The following is a 17,031-nucleotide window of genomic DNA, read 5'->3' on the forward strand; positions in this document are numbered from 1 at the left end:
ATCCGCACCATCTGGGTGTAATTCATATTCAAGTACCTCAGCCATTCGGCGAACAAAAGCGGGATCAGATTTAAGGACTTCATCGACCAGAGATTCAAAGTACTCTTTGTCATTGGCGTTCGCGTTTCGTACTTCTTCATTGGGTTCGTCTCCTACCTCTGTGTACCTCAAAGTACTCCAGAATTCATGAATGTCATCCAAGTACAAAGCACCATGTGATCCAATGGTCATTTGTAAATAACATGCACACAGCAATCCATGGGTTTTTTGAAGTACACAACCGCATTTGTTCAATACAAAATCACCCATTTCTAACATGCGGTTAAACTCATTCTGGATCTGCTCCAAGGCATAGAGAGACACGTGGCGATATAGAGGTCTAAAGAAATACTGTCGTAGCGTTCTTGGTACAGAAGTCATGGATTCCTGTAGCGATTGTCGGATTTTAGCTTGTTGATTTGTAATCTGTGCGTGCGCCCTTTTGAAAAGGGTATCGAATGAGCTATTACCGCTACCAAGGTAATACTTAAAAGACGGGTGTTGGCTTTCCACTCTGCTGGTAGTATGGTTACCCAAGTGTAAACAATCATTCGTCCACGCACGCACAAATTTCTCTCTAAGTGGAATCCATGTTCCAGTCAAATACCGAACGACCCTTCGGTTCCTAACCGACCACGTACTGACGATCCCTTCCCATCTCTTTTCATATTCCCAGATTGTAGCACTTTCAACCAAGGGGTTCCATCTACTTTTCCTGAATAACTGCCCTTGTTGATTTTTCTTGCCGCCGCACAACTTGTCCACCATGTTCTCAACATCGTTGCCAATATGCCAGGTGCATAACAAATGACGTACATCTACATTAAACAAAACAGTGAACGTAATTAAGACATTATCAATAGATATAACCACAATAATGAACTCACAAAGCGTTTTTACCTGGGAAGACGTCACGAATAGCTACAGATAAACCTTCGTCACGATCGGTTACAATGACGCTAGGAGTCTGAGCAGTGCCGAAAATATCTCTCAATCCCTGCAGCACCCACGAGTACGACACAGCCGCCTCATCTCGCATCAAACAAAACGCAACCAAGAAGTTGTGATTTGTTGGCGTCATTCCGATCACTTCACATAGTGGCCACTTCGGTTTGTTCGTTTTGTACGTTGTATCTATCAGTACAACATACGGCCACGTACGTATCATTTGGATTGAAGTAGGATTTGCAATTAAAAGTCTGCTCAAGTGCCCGTCATTATCCAACTCTGTCCAGACCACATAATTATGTTCTGTGGCCATATGGAGACAGTGTTGAAGGGGAGTCCTGCCCTCCATTTCATCTCTCCTTATTGATTGCCTAATATTATATATCTGATTCATACTAGCATAAAAACCAGGAAAATTATCTCTAATAGAATTCATAATAAAGGCCGGTTGCATTCCGGTTGCACTAAGCTGTCGTATGTGCTTCCGAATATCTACATTAATCCTCGCCCTTACATGACCATCTCTGTACACCAAGAACGGGTGGTTATGTTTTCCCTTTTCACCAGGACACACCCTTACCGTCCAAGGTCTTTCTCTTGGTTTACGACTACTTCCTACAATCATAAATTTACACCCGCAACTCCTACTTTTAGAACCAGGTCGGGCAGCATTATCTACATTATCTACATCACCCCTAAGTTTACCATAGCGGTGACATCTTAAATAACAACTAACTCTGGAACGTCCTTCTTTCTTTTTATAAGAAGCACGTGTAAATTGAAAACCGATTGTTATTGCTATCGCATCGGCCCAACTATGTAACTCAGCTATGGAGATAGATTCCCTATCCGTAACAAAGCGACCGGAGTAGTCTACGTTGTCTCCAAAATTTTCAAACTCCTGCACATTTGAAATGATATAAATTAAGTACATTAATGATTACAATAATAATATTTGGATTAATAATAACAACAACAACAACAATAATAATAATAATAATAATAATAATTATAATAATAATAATAATATTAATAAATAAATAGATAACGATAAATCAAATTAATAATGACAATAACAATAATAATTTTAATAATAATAAAAACATTACGTTAATAAAAAAATTTAAAAACATTTAAAATAAATAAATAATGACATGACAAATAATAACAATAATAATAATAGAAATAATAATGACAACAAATACAACAATAATAATAATAATTATAACAATAATAAATAAATAAATAATTAAATAAATAAATAAATTACGTAAATTAAAATATTAAAAAATTTAAAAAATAAAAATATCAACAATAAAAATCATAATAATGACAACAACAATAATAATACTAACAATAATTATAATAATAATTTTAAAAAACATTAATACGTAAATAAAAAAAATTAAAAAAAAAAATAAAAAATAAACCAGTCACACAAATCTGGGCGACTGAACCACGGTCCAGTCGCACAAAACTGAGCGACTGGACCATGGTTCAGTCGCCCAGATTTGTGCGACTGGACCATGGGTTAGTCGCCCAGATTTGTGCGACTGAACCATGGTTCAGTCGCCTAGATTTGTGCGACTTGTTTTTTTTTTTTTTTTTTTTTTCGAACGACAATTTTACGTACCGCATCCGACCCATAGTCGCTTTCGTTAGCCATATTCAACCAACTACGCCTTACAACTTCTTTAACACTTTTTAGAGAGATAGTACCAGTTTTTAGAGAGATAGTACCGTGTTTGAATTCGTACTTCAAACGCATCTCAGAATTCGATATATATAGACAAATCATCCGCATTAAATTCTTAATAGTGTTATTAAGCGTGATTTACATTTATTAATTATGTTTTAACTCCAATGGCATTTTTGTAATTCTTTTAAATTCAGGGGCAATTAAGTAATTTTAGGGGGTGGCGAAAAAATGAAAAGGGGTGGCGAAAAATAGCAACACCCTATTTTTTTTGTTTGTAATTATATTATTTTGATTGATTTATGTATATTAATTATATGAAGGCTAATTCATAGAATTTAGTGCAATTAACTAATGAAGGCTAAATCATAGAATTTCATTTGTTTATTTGTTTGTAATCCTATTATTTTGATTGATACTCTTGGGTTATTAGCTAAGCCAAATTCTAGTTCAATATTGATAATGATTTTAGTTTGCATATACTATTTCTTGAGAAAAGTGGCGATATAATACACACACTTTCTCCCTTTGTGTTGTTAGATGAGCAAAAATAATCAATCCAATCAAACAAATAATAATAATCCCACAATCAAGCGCAATAAAGTAAAAATGCGGAAAGTAAAGCACACACGATATTTACGTGGAAAACCCAATGCGGGAAAAAACCACGGGACCGTAAGTGGTACCACACTCTTCCACTAATCACCAATAAAATTAATGGGTACAACCAAAATCCTCTCTAGACAATACTAGAGGTAATACAAACACCAAACAACCCTAAAACATCACCTAAAAGTGGTAAAATAACAATTAGGGTAAAATTAGGGCAAAATACAAATTACCCACTTACAATGCACAAAACGACAATCCAACCGTTGAATATGTAGATTGGGTAGACAGAAACACCGTGTCAAAATTTGACGAAAAACGGAGCACGAATGGCCTTCGATCGGATCGCTGAAAGTCACGCACGATACCTTTTCTTCTCCTCGCTCCTGTTTCTGTTTTTTTTTTTGTTTTTGTGCGTGTATTATGTTTCCAATTCTCAAAATAAAGCTGCTGCCCTATTTTCCTTATATAGCTTTGCCTTTTTTTTTTAATTAATAAATAATAATATTATTATTAGCCTATTATTATTAAGCCCATAATTAAATATATTAATTGGGCCTTCCTCCAAGTGGGAGGGAATAACCCAACAAATCTCCCCCTCACTCCAACTTGGGGGGTATGACAAGTCCCGCTTTCAAACGGCACACCTCTAACTTGTCTCTTGGAAGGATCTTCGTCAACATATCCGATCCATTTTCATGTGTACTGATCTTCACAAGCTCAAATATTTTTTCTTCTATCTGATCTCGAATCCAATGATACCTCCTTCGTATATGTTTCGTTCGACCATGATAGGTAGCATTCTTAGCTAGGTGAATGGCACTCTGACAATCACAATGTAACAAATAATCGTCTTGCTCCAAACCCAACTCCTCAAGGAAGTCCCTCATCCACACTAACTCTTTACCAGCTTCAACAGCTGCCACATACTCTGACTCAGTAGTCGATAGAACAACACATTTTTGCAATTTAGATTGCCAAGAAACAGCTCTCCCTGCAAGCGTCATCATGTAACCAGAAGTAGACTTACTAGAATCAATATCACCTGACATATCAGCATCTGTGTAACCATCCAACACAGGTTCGCCAGGACCAAAACATAAACTTACTCTAGAAGTACCCCTGAGATACCTTAGAATCCACTTAACTGCTGCCCAATGCTCCTTTCCAGGATTAGACATAAACCTGCTAACTACCCCAACAGCATGAGCTATATCAGGCCTAGTACATACCATAGTATACATCAAACTACCTACAGCGGATGAATAAGGCACATTTTTCATCTTCTTCTTATCTTCATCTGTTGTAGGACATTGTTTAGAACTCAATTTCATATGCACTGGCAGTGGAGAACACACAGGCTTAGCATTGTTCATATTGAACCTTTTCAGCACCTTTTCAATGTATTTCTCTTGTGATATCCACAATTTCTTATTTTTCCTATCGCGAGAAATACACATGCCTAAAATTTGTTTTGCAGGGCCAAGGTCCTTCATAGCAAAGGACTTGCTCAAACTAGCCTTTAAGTCAACAATCTTATTGGAATCACGACCAACAATCAACATATCATCAACATATAACAAGAGAATGAGAAAGTCACCTTCAGCAAAATTCTTCACAAACACGCAATGATCAGCATATGTCTTGTGGAAGTCATTATCAACCATGAATGACTCAAATTTCTTGTACCATTGTCGAGGCGCTTGCTTAAGACCATACAAACTCTTCTTTAAGCGACACACAAGTTTCTCCTTTCCCTTGACCTCGAAGCCTTCAGGTTGCTCCATGTAAATTTCCTCCTTTAGGTCACCATGGAGGAAAGTAGTCTTCACATCAAGTTGCTCAATCTCCAAATTCATGCTGGCAGCCAAACTAAGTACAACTCTGATTGAAGACATCTTCACCACTGGAGAGAAAATTTCATCAAAATCAATCCCCTTCTTCTGTTCATAGCCTCGCACAACAATCCTAGCCTTGAACCTAGGTGGTTGACCATCTTCTCCGTGCTTCAACTTAAACACCCATTTATTCTTGAGTGTTCGTTTGCCGTTAGGCAACTTTACCAGATCATAAGTGTGATTCTCATGCAAGGAATTCATCTCATCTTGCATGGCATTATACCACTCTTTACTTTTCTCATGTGACGTAGCCTCCTGAAAGTCTTCTGGCTCTCCCCCATCAGTTAGTAATACAAACTCTGTAGTAGGATACCTCATGAAAAGACGTGGTCCTCTAGTAGATCTTCTCACATCATCAGGCTGTGGTTGCGGTTCAACAACTGGAGGCTCAACTTCAGGTTGATCATCATGACCATCATCACCAATATTGTCATCATCATCATCCTTCACGTCTCCCCCTTCAACTCTGGAGTCATCTGCAGTAAGACTGAATCAAAATTGATTGGAGTATGAGAGGATGTTTGTTGCTTTGGCTTTTCAATGTCTTCAATAGTCTGATCTTCAAAGAACACAACATCTCTACTTCTGAGAACTTTCCTATCTACTGGATTCCATAACTTGTACCCAAGAGCATCTTCAGAGTACCCCAAAAATATACACTGCTTTGTCTTCTTATCTAACTTGGATCTCTCATCTCTAGGAATGTGAACAAAAACACGACATCCAAATACCCTCAAGTGCTTGTAGGAGACATCTTTACCGGTCCAAACTTTCTGAGAAACATCACCATCAAGAGGATTTGAAGGTGAAAGGTTAATCAAGTACACAGCTGTAACCAATGCCTCTGCCCAGAAAGACTTGGACAACTTTGCATGAGAGAGCATACATCGGATTCTTTCTTCAATTGTTCTGTTCATCCTCTCTGTAACTCCGTTCAATTGAGGTGTCTTTGGAACTGTTTTCTCAAGCTTGATGCCTTGACCCTTGCAGTAGCTTTCAAATGGGCCTCTGTACTCACCACCATTATCAGCTCTCACGACCTTGAGCTTTCTACCAGTTTCTCGCTCAACTCTAGCCTGAAACTCCTTGAAAGCAGAAAGTACCTGATCCTTGGTTTTCAACACAGTAACCCACACTTTTCGAGAATAATCATCAATAAAAGAAACAAAGTAAAGAGCACCACTATGGGATTTAGCATCCATAGAACATACATCAGTGTGGACAAGATCAAGAGGATACTTTCTCCTAGATGGGGGGCGAGAATGAAAAGCAACCCTATGTTGTTTACCAGCTAAACAATCAACACAGGATCTAAGAGACATACCTAAGACATCAGGGAGATATTGCTTCTTAGAGAGCATCTGCATACCTTTCTCACTCATATGGCCAAGTCTATTATGCCATAACTCACTAGAACATTCATCTGCAACATTTACCTCATCCGCGCAAACCTTCGCTTGCATCATATAAAGAGAACCTTGCTTCTTACCTCGGGCTGCTATAAGATTCCCCTTGCAGAGCTTCCACTTACCATCATTGAAGTGGCTGAAGTAACCCTCTTCATCAAGTCTACATATAGAAATGAGATTCAATCTGATATCAGGAACGTGTCTAACATTTCTCAAAATCAGCTTACAACCGGTGGAACTTTCCAAGTAAATAGTGCATTTGCCGAAAACCCTGGATGACCCATCATTCCCCATTCTAACACTACCAAAATCACCACTAGTGTAGGACGAGAAATAGTCTTGATGCGAAGTAAGATGATACGAAGCACCCGAATCAATCACCCAATTGCAGTCATCACCAGCTGCATTCAAACACTCTTTATCACCAATGAAGAGCAAATCATCATCACTGATTGCTAGAGCTGTAGTATTTTTCTCTTCAGACTTCGACTCAGATGAATCACCCTTTCTATCTTTTGACTTGTCTCTTTTCATCTTTCTGCAAAACCTCTTAATATGTCCCGGCTTGTCGCAGTAATGACAAATAATTCTACCCTTGGATTTAGACTTGTCTCTGGAATTGTCTCTACCTCGAGAAGGTCGATTTTTGCTTCTTCTCCTATTAGACTCTTGTGCAACATAATGAGCTTCAGAATGATTGGAGGAACCCATCTCCTTTCTCCTAGTCTCTTCATTCAGCAGACTAGCTTTGACACTCTCCATTGTCAACTTACCATCAGGAGCAGAATTGTTAAGTGATACAAATAGTGTGTCCCAACTATCCGGCAATGAGGAAAGTAGTAATAGTACCTGCAACTCATCATCTAAGGACATTTTCACTGCAGACAATTGATTAATCAAACCTTGAAAATCATTCAAATGTACTACCATGCTATTACCATCGTGAAATTCTAACTTTACCAATTTTCTCATCAATGACGCTTTACTTAAGGCGTTCTTCCTCTCATACATAGCCTCAAGTTTCATCCACAATTCATACGCATTCGTGTCATTGGAAATATGTTGGAGCACACTAACATCAACAAATTGTCTAATGGTTCCTACCGCTTTCCGATTCAAAATTTTCCATTTACTTTCATCTTGACCAGTGGGCATAGACTCATTTAAGATTGGTTCATACAAATCTTTCACATAAAGAATATCTTCCATCTTAGTTTTTCACACAGCGTAGTTGGTAGAGTCCAAATAAATCATACCGTGCATACTAGATTTATCATCCATCATAAACCAACACAAGAGTATCACCCAAGAAAATATAAACCAAGCTCTTGATACCACTATGTTGAGAAAAGTGGCGATATAATACACACACTTTCTCCCTTTGTGTTGTTAGATGAGCAAAAATAATCAATCCAATCAAACAAATAATAATAATCCCACAATCAAGCGCAATAAAGTAAAAATGCGGAAAGTAAAGCACACACGATATTTACGTGGAAAACCCAATGCGGGAAAAAACCACGGGACCGTAAGTGGTACCACACTCTTCCACTAATCACCAATAAAATTAATGGGTACAACCAAAATCCTCTCTAGACAATACTAGAGGTAATACAAACACCAAACAACCCTAAAACATCACCTAAAAGTGGTAAAATAACAATTAGGGTAAAATTAGGGCAAAATACAAATTACCCACTTACAATGCACAAAACGACAATCCAACTGTTGAATATGTAGATTGGGTAGACAGAAACACCGTGTCAAAATTTGACGAAAAACGGAGCACGAATGGCCTTCGATCGGATCGCCGAAAGTCACGCACGATACCTTTTCTTCTCCTCGCTCCTGTTTCTGTTTTTTTTTTTTTTGTTTTTGTGCGTGTATTATGTTTTCAATTCTCAAAATAAAGCTGCTGCCCTATTTTCCTTATATAGCTTTGCCTTTTTTTTTTAATTAATAAATAATATTATTATTATTAGCCTATTATTATTAAGCCCATAATTAAATATATTAATTGGGCCTTCCTCCAAGTGGGAGGGAATAACCCAACACTATTATCATTCATACTTGAAGTATGTTCCCCCTATCGTGCACGAGCTGGAAATCCAACCCTCCTTTCAGCATCTATTGCTTTATCAAACTTTATCGAAACCGTTGGCCTTATTCTTAACATGTCTTCTCCATCTGTAAACACAAATTCAAGAATTGCAATTATCACCAGCAGGCTTGGACATAACATTGAGTCAACTCAAACGAGGCTAAAAACTTCTAAGAGTCACTAATCACCATCTTACGATTGCTCCTCACTAATCACGCTTAACTTAGAGATTCTTAGCAAGTAAGATCCTTTAAATGGAGGATGCATGTTGTAGAAATGTGTAGTTTATCAATCTTTTGCTAAAGCTGAACTCGAGATATCCCACATACATTATGTATATATTTCTTTCATGTAGGTACAAAACGTCAAAACCACTACGCTTAAACCTGCTGAAACATGGATTATAAAAATCGATACTATATCTAATGCCCCTATTACTTTCAATACAAATCAAAACAAAGTCACAAAATAGAATAGGAAAAATTACCCTGAATAATACAACCTTTCAACTTTTTCCTTACAATAATACCAACTATTGATTAATAATGAATAATACCAACTTTAAGGTATGTTTTCCACAAACATCTATTTTTACCTCTAACCTCTAAAATAGGTTATTTCTAACAAAAAAAAAGATAAATAATATTTAAATTAAAGAATCAGCCCTCCCCTTCACCCACAGCACTCCACCCCAAACCCCCTACATCACCAAGCACTACCCCAACCCCACCACCACCCATCAACCAGTGAATAAGCAACAACTACTCCCTTGGTTTCCATTCACGAAACCTCTTTTCATGGCCGTCAATAGCAATCTCTTCTCCCTTGTCAATCAAAAGGTGTCAGTAGGGGTGGTTTTTTGATGGGAGAATTCTGGGTTCGTGGGTTTCTAGGTGGTAGGGGTAGGTAACACCCCGTTAAAATATCAAAAAAAAAATTAAAATTATTTAATTTAATTAATTATTTGATTATTTAATTTAATTAGTTATTTGATTGTTTAATTATTTAAGTGGTACGCGCGTGTTATCGTGTAACAAGTTTATCGCGTAACGAATTTTCGTTAACAATTAAACCGAACAATTAATTAATTAATTAATTAAAAAAAATTTAAAAATAAATAAATTTTGCAAAAATAGAGCCGGTTGTGGAGTGGCTTTTGGGGAGTTTGTAACTCCTCCCTTAATACTAATTAAAGGGGTAATTATTTTAGGCATTAAGGAATGAAATTAAGAAGGTTAATTAAGCTAATGACCTTGGATCTTTGACTCACAAAAAAATCAGAAATTTTTCTTCACATTTGCTTCAAAATTTTTGGCCAAAGTGTAGTTGAGAGGAAAAGTGAGGAAAATTCTTAAGTTGAGTTTTTGGGTGTTTAATTGTATTATTCAATCTTCAATCCTTGAAATTGTAAGTTTTGAAATTTAAATTCTTTAATCAAAGTTTAGTTTTTATTTGTATTAAAAGAATTATTGTTCTTAGTTTCACTTTGGTTATTTTCGTAAATTACATATTTCTTCAACAAAAATTTAATTTGTTAGAAGGAATTGTGTTTATGTGTGTGTGTTTTTTTTTTTTTTTGTTTTCATGCTTTATAATTCTTTAACAAAAATTTAATATGTTAGAAGAATTATGTCATGATTTATTTTATATAATTCTTTTCCATGATTTACAATTCTTTAACAAAATTTAATTTGTTAGAGGAATTTTTGTCATGATGTTTTGTTTTTTTTATATAGTTCCATGATTTTAATTCTTTCAAAAATATTGATTTTGTTAGAGGAATTAATTCATGAGTTATTTTATATAGTTTTTATGATTTATAAATCCTAACAAAATTTAATTTGTTGAAAGGATTAAGTCATGATTTGTTTTTTATATATGTATAACTTTCCATGATTAGTAATTCTTTAACAAAATTTAAATTTGTTATAAGAATTATATTCATGTTGATTTTAAATAAGTTCTTATGATTTATATTTCTTCAACAAAATTTTAATTTGTTAGAAGGAATTTAAAAATATGGGTCAATTTATATAGTCACTCATGAGTTCATAATTCTTTAACAAAATTGAATTTGCTTGAAGGATTGTGTTTATATATCTTGATTGAGGAAGTTGTTTTTTTTTTAGATTATGATTTTCTAATAAAATCTTAATTTGTTAAGGTGATTAAGTGTTGTGGAATTATTTTATTTAATTGTCACAACTTATGGGTTTTTCATGATTTTTCTTTTATGTTGAAAAAAAATAAATTTGATTTATGATTTTTGGGAATATTTTAATTTGATGATTCTTCGTGTCTTGATTATGAATTGGATTAATAATAAAGTTTTGTATATGAGTGGATGTATGTATATATATTGAGTTGTGTAAGTGTTAAGAGTTTTGGTTGGTTCACTATTGAGATTCAATTAGTAGTAGGGAATGTGCGTTTGTATGTATTGTGGCTTAGTTATGTAATTATAAGGATGAGATTAAAAGGATTTAATGATTTAAATAATAATAAAAAAAATATATATACAAAAAATAACGGGACAGCAGCTACTGTCTCGGCGGTCGCGCCCTGATCCGAGATGTCGATTGTGTTTTGATGTCGTTTTACTTATCCGTTGTATTCAAAACTAGTTAAGCGCTAAAATTAATTAAAAATAGTAAAAGGATGTTATAAATTATGAAATTTGGTACCCAATTGATGCCTTTCGGACGCAGTGGGAAGTCCGATTTTTTGTTTGAATTTTCTAAACTGTCCGAAATGGCCTTTTAAGCTACTGGTTAGATTTTAAATTTTGGAATTTTTGAAATTTGGGTGAAATCATTTAAAATTATAAAGTTTTAGTAGTGCCTTAATGGTATGGAGTGGATTAAATGTGTAAACACGTTCTAATACGTGATTTTTATATGTGTGTTGTGTTTAGGACCTCGATTCATAAGAGGTTGAGATTCAAATCGCGAAGCGCTTGAGTTGCTTTAATCGTGCTACTAAGGTACACACTTAGACCATACAATTGTAATTGGTATGCAAAGAAATATTGTGCTCATTCTATATTGTGGTGTTATATATCATCACCTAAGATTTAGACCCCCAAAATAATTTGTAAAGAGTTTAAATTAGAATTTGAGGATGGTTGTGTAATTACCCAAATGGAGCTACTTAATTGGAAATGGAATACCATTGTTATTCTTCCCATGGCAGTTTTGGATCATTACGGTCACCATTGGGGTATGCATACTTTTGCCTTTGACGACTCGAACAGGACGGGCAACGTTTTAGGTCGGAGGTTGCCTTGGGATTAGTTCTCCCTTGTGTATTCCTCCAAATTTTGAGAATCTCCGTCTACCCGAACTGGACGGGCAACGACATGAGTTGGAGTCTGGAAAGTCAAACGTGACATTTAATTAATCGATCCAAGAAGTGGTTTAATTTAATGTCCGATTTGTGGACCGAAATTCATATTTGTGTGAATTTTTCCGATTCACTTTAACCCGGACTATTACAGGTAGGTTGGTGGTGGGTTCATGGGTTTCTAGATTAATAGGTTTGTGGGTGGTAGTGGTGGGATTTTGGTGGTTGGTTTATGGATCTGTAGGTGGTAGGGATTGGAATACTCGGTGGGTTCAAGGGTTTTGAGTTTTGGGGTGGTTGGGGGTGGGGGTGTTTAACGGTGGGAGACATTCTCTGTAAGGGGGGGGGGGGGGGAGGGGTGGGGATTGGCAATGGGAGGGTGGGTGGAGGTTCTGGTGGTGGATTTGATAGAGGATGGTGAAACAACCCAAACTAAAGTAAACAGTATAATAATATTGTCCACAACACAATGGAAGACTTATAGTGGTTTGGACTGAATTCGACCTGTGATTCGATGATCACAGCAAACTAATATCAGAGTTATTTAAAACTTTTTACCTAAATAAGTAAATACTATTTACAAAATATTATGAAATTATTACAATTTAATTTACGAATAACTAATTTACAAAATGTATTTCCAAAAGAAGTCCTCGCCTCGCCAGTAACACATAATACATGTAGGCATGCTTTCCACCGCAGAGCTAACCTGAAAATGGATCTATCCTTCGTAAGGGATAGGCCCCATCAAAGACTGTCAACAATTGAATTGTTGAGCGATCCAACAAACTACTATACTTTATATACAAGTCGTTAACATACATCTTCAATTAAATTCTTTATTTGCTCAATTGGTAACTCTTTATAAAAGATTAATTTACCAAAACTCAAACTCTTTTAAAAGATCGTTTGATATTGACATAAATACGACTAAGAACCTTAATTTGGTTCATAGTGAATCAAAATACGGCTATAACTTTACAATTTAATAGCAAAAATCAAAATGCGGCTATTGCTTTACAAGTCAATAGCGAAACAATACGACAAATGAAACATATGATTTCATTTGCGAAGCAAACAAAACTTTATATACCAAACGTATTTATTCAAATCTCATATTAAAACAATGATATAACAACACTTAAAAACGTGGGAATATATGGATCGTTAGGAAGTAGGCTTGATCTAAATCCTGAGAACACGGGTGATCGTCATCACCGAAAATACGTTTCTTGCAAGAACGAAACAGGATCGGGGGCTCGAGACCGATCCGAATAACCATTACCTATTAGCAAGCTATAGGATTTCACAATAATCCAGATATAAATATCCATTGCCAATTTTCAAAAACGGACATTTTTCAATGTCGAACATTTCAATATTAAACGAATCAATAAATCACTTGATTTTCTTTGAAATCAATAACCATAACTCATTTTCATAGTACAGTATATTTAAAAGCTCATATTTATAAAGCTATGAACATACAAAACATAATTTGATCAAGGACTAGAAGCAAAGTCAAACGAAGTCAAAATCCAAAATTTCGAACACCAAAAATCAAATTAGAAAACCAAAGAACTTCATTGATGCATTTGAACAAAGACCTTGTGTACATCAACTTATAACGCCAAAAGATAACAATCCAAGCTCTCTTTTTCATCACCATCAATGATACTCAACAAACTCATACTATTCATAATTACCCAATAAAGAAACATAAAATAATCTTAAATACTTGATTAAAGAAATACCCAATTGAAATCCCAATTTGAACAATTAATCTTATGATTGGTTATTCTCAATTTTCATGACAGTCTGTTAGTATTTTGGTCATAACTCACTCATACGAACTCATTTGGGGGCGATTCAAGTGGCTACGTGACCCTGACTCAGAGATCTACAATTCTTATGAAGACACTAAAATCCAGAAACATTCAGAACAGCCCCGAAAATGGCAAATAGAAAGCTCATTGTCAATTTTCATGACAACCTGTTAGTATTTTGGACATAACTCCCTTATACGAACTCATTTTGGGGCGATTCAAGTGCCCACGCGACCGCGACTCGGAGCTCTACAAATCTAATAAAAACTTTAGAATCCAGAAACAATCACAACTGACCCGAAAATGGCCAAAACAGAACGCTCAATTTCTGTGAATATCCAAAATACTAAATTTTATACTAGAAACCAAATAACCCAATCAACCAATACTAATCAACACTAAAAACAACCCAATTACTAATTGAATTCATATATTCATCTTAAATTTAAGTTGATACTTAAATTTGAATCAGAGACCCAAATTGAAACCACAATTACTAAACTACTTTAAAACATTCAATTAGTACTTAAATAGAATATTTTGTGGTTACCTTTGAGCAAATTCTTCTCAGCACTTTGTAATCCACCCAAAATTAAAGATCTACTTCACTAATCCAACCAAAAAGAGCTTCTACCAAAAGAACCTAACAATTATACATATAAATGTCAAAATTAATGGTTCTATTAACCTTTAAATCAACATACACATAAAAGGAGGAAGATGAATATGAACTCACTATTACCAAAAGAGGATAGAGATGAGATTTTACTTGATTTCTTCAATCCCAGAATTCTCTAATTTCCAAAACAATCTCAATTAGCTTCCACTTGCTCAAGAAATCAAATTATTCAAGAAGAGTAGATTGAATTTCTTCAAATACTAGCTATTGGGGATTTCTAATGAGATTCTATGTTTTTGTTTTCCAGATACTTGAGATGGTAGAAGAAGGAGATGAGTATTACTTTGTAAATTTTATACAGATTTCACTTATGGATATGTTTGGTTCAGATGACTCGTGAATATTAGATGAGTCATAGGTTTAGGTGACTAAATTAGGAGTGATATGGCTTACTACACATATTTATCAAGTATGAGGTATATTATACTGTAACACCCCGAGATTTTAATGACGTAATTATTTAATATTTTAATGGTTTTTAAAGATTTTACAATTATTATTTAATTATTTTCGAATTAGCTTTAATAAATTTCTTTCACATACGGATTTAAATGTCGACTTATATATATATATATACTAAAAATACAGTTACGATTTCTCAAATAAAGAGGTTCGAATCAAAATGATTATTTTATTAAAATGTGTGAGGCCGCGAAGGTGAGTCTCTTAATTGGATCTCGCAACAAAATGAACCGAGATTAAAAAAAAAAAAAAAAAAAAAAAAAAAAAAAAAAAAAGAGAAAACGGTGTTAAAGACCACGAAACCCTAACACTGAAGACAAGCCGTCTTCCTCTTCCCTCTTCTTCTTTCTCTCTTTCTCTCAATCCCCTTTTTCCCCCAGCCGTGCCTCCTCCCTTTCCACCAGCCGCGCCTCCCCTCCTTCCCAACAGCAGCAGCAGCCGCCAGCAGCAGCTAGGGCTGCGTTTTCTTTCCCCACGCAAGCAGCAGCCACAGCACACTCTCCTCCTCCCTCGCTGCGTCTCGCCAGCAGCAGCCACGACCGCTGCCTTCTCCACAATCGCCAGCAGCCGCCACGGTCTAGATGCGTGGTGTTAACCGTCTAGTCTTCACTCCTTTCTAATTACCCCATTGTAAGCCCTCTCAAGTTCACTCTAAGTAATTTTGCTAGTTTCCAATCAGAATTTTACTAAGTTTATGAACTTGGTGTTAAATTTGTATGATTTTTCATTGAATCTTGTTGTGGGTAGAAAGTTGATTGATGACTTGAATGTATATGAATTGGGTTTTCGAAATATGGATGAAAAGTGTTAAACTTTGTATGATGGTTATTAAATCTTGCTGTGAGTGATAATTAGATTTGTGATTTGAATGCATTCATGAATTATGTTTTAGAAATATAAATAAATAGTGTTGAGCTTTGTATTATTTTCATAGAATCTTTTTGTGGGTAAGAGTATGTTTGATGAATTGAAAATATTTTTGATTTAGAGTTTGAAGTATGAATGAAAATAATGGTAGTATACTATTTTGATGGTGTCTTAGTAATGAGTAACCTTATTTGTGTTGAGTATGGGAGTTTTGTTAGGCATGGTAGTCTTAATTGGCCTTGTTGAAGTAAAAGAAATTATTAATGTTGATTACAAGTGCCCTCGTTAGATTATCGAAGTATAATTAAATGATATTAGTAAGGCTATGAACATAGTGTCAACTTTGAGAATTATTAAAGCTACTTGTTATGATGCTTGATTTTTAGTTCTTTCTAACCTTAGAGAATATAATGAATGATGTTGTGATGTGATAACTTTAAGACTCGTCGTTGTCGTCATATTAGCTCTACATCAACATTAAGTGTGAATCGTCGCCTTATATTAAGATGATGTGAACCGTTATAACTCAAAGTTAGTTGGCGTAGTGAAACAGTCGACATGATCCTTTTATTCTTTGCCGATGGAAAAACTTGTGTTATTGTTAAATTGACGATTATGCTTGATGTTGAATGAGATGCGTACGTGCTAGAAGTAATTGAAAACTTGTCGTGAATGGATGATAGTGGTTACTTGGTTTCTTGCGGGTATACCAAAGTAGTTAAGAGAACTTATAAGTTCTATTCCCAACTTGTATAGGTTCCCAGTTTATAAGAGGAAAGTAGACCCTTAGTTGGGTGATTTTCGTAACTTGTGGTCGTGCAGTGACGCTTGCAGGTAAGTACACGCAGTAACTGATTCTTGCATGCATCTTCAATATATTTTCCTTGCGTGATAATATTATACGAGCTAGGTTGAATATGATTTGCTATTTAAATACTGCTAAGTTTGTGTTACAAGTGGAAATCAGTTGTAAAGATGGTAGAGATTGAGTTCTGATATCGCGAGAGTAAAATGTTGGATTATATGAGATGGAATGGGAATGAGTCCCTTATTGATGAGATATTAAGTTGGATGTTACTGTGACTCCACTGGATTGGTACCCCAGTTGGTTTAGTTCCCGGAGGCATGGATCATCTATATATGGTCGCTGTACGG

The 17,031-nt window shown here is 35.3% G+C and overlaps 1 long non-coding RNA gene across 4 annotated transcripts; it reads right to left on the reverse strand.

Moving 5' to 3' along the window:
- Positions 1-12,482: 12,482 nt before the first annotated feature.
- On the reverse strand, positions 12,483-14,871 carry LOC130818182 (uncharacterized). 4 transcript variants are annotated; one of them, XR_009043936.1, is made up of 3 exons: positions 14,611-14,871; positions 14,419-14,511; positions 12,483-12,763 (listed from the first exon to the last, which is right to left on the reverse strand). It is a non-coding gene; the product is annotated as an uncharacterized LOC130818182 (long non-coding RNA). The 4 variants fall into 4 exon arrangements; XR_009043938.1 differs by having other exon boundaries at positions 12,483-12,768; XR_009043937.1 differs by having other exon boundaries at positions 14,605-14,871.
- Positions 14,872-17,031: the final 2,160 nt, after the last annotated feature.

This window comes from Amaranthus tricolor, chromosome 7 (assembly GCF_026212465.1).
Source record: "Amaranthus tricolor cultivar Red isolate AtriRed21 chromosome 7, ASM2621246v1, whole genome shotgun sequence".
Taxonomy (NCBI): domain Eukaryota; kingdom Viridiplantae; phylum Streptophyta; class Magnoliopsida; order Caryophyllales; family Amaranthaceae; genus Amaranthus; species Amaranthus tricolor.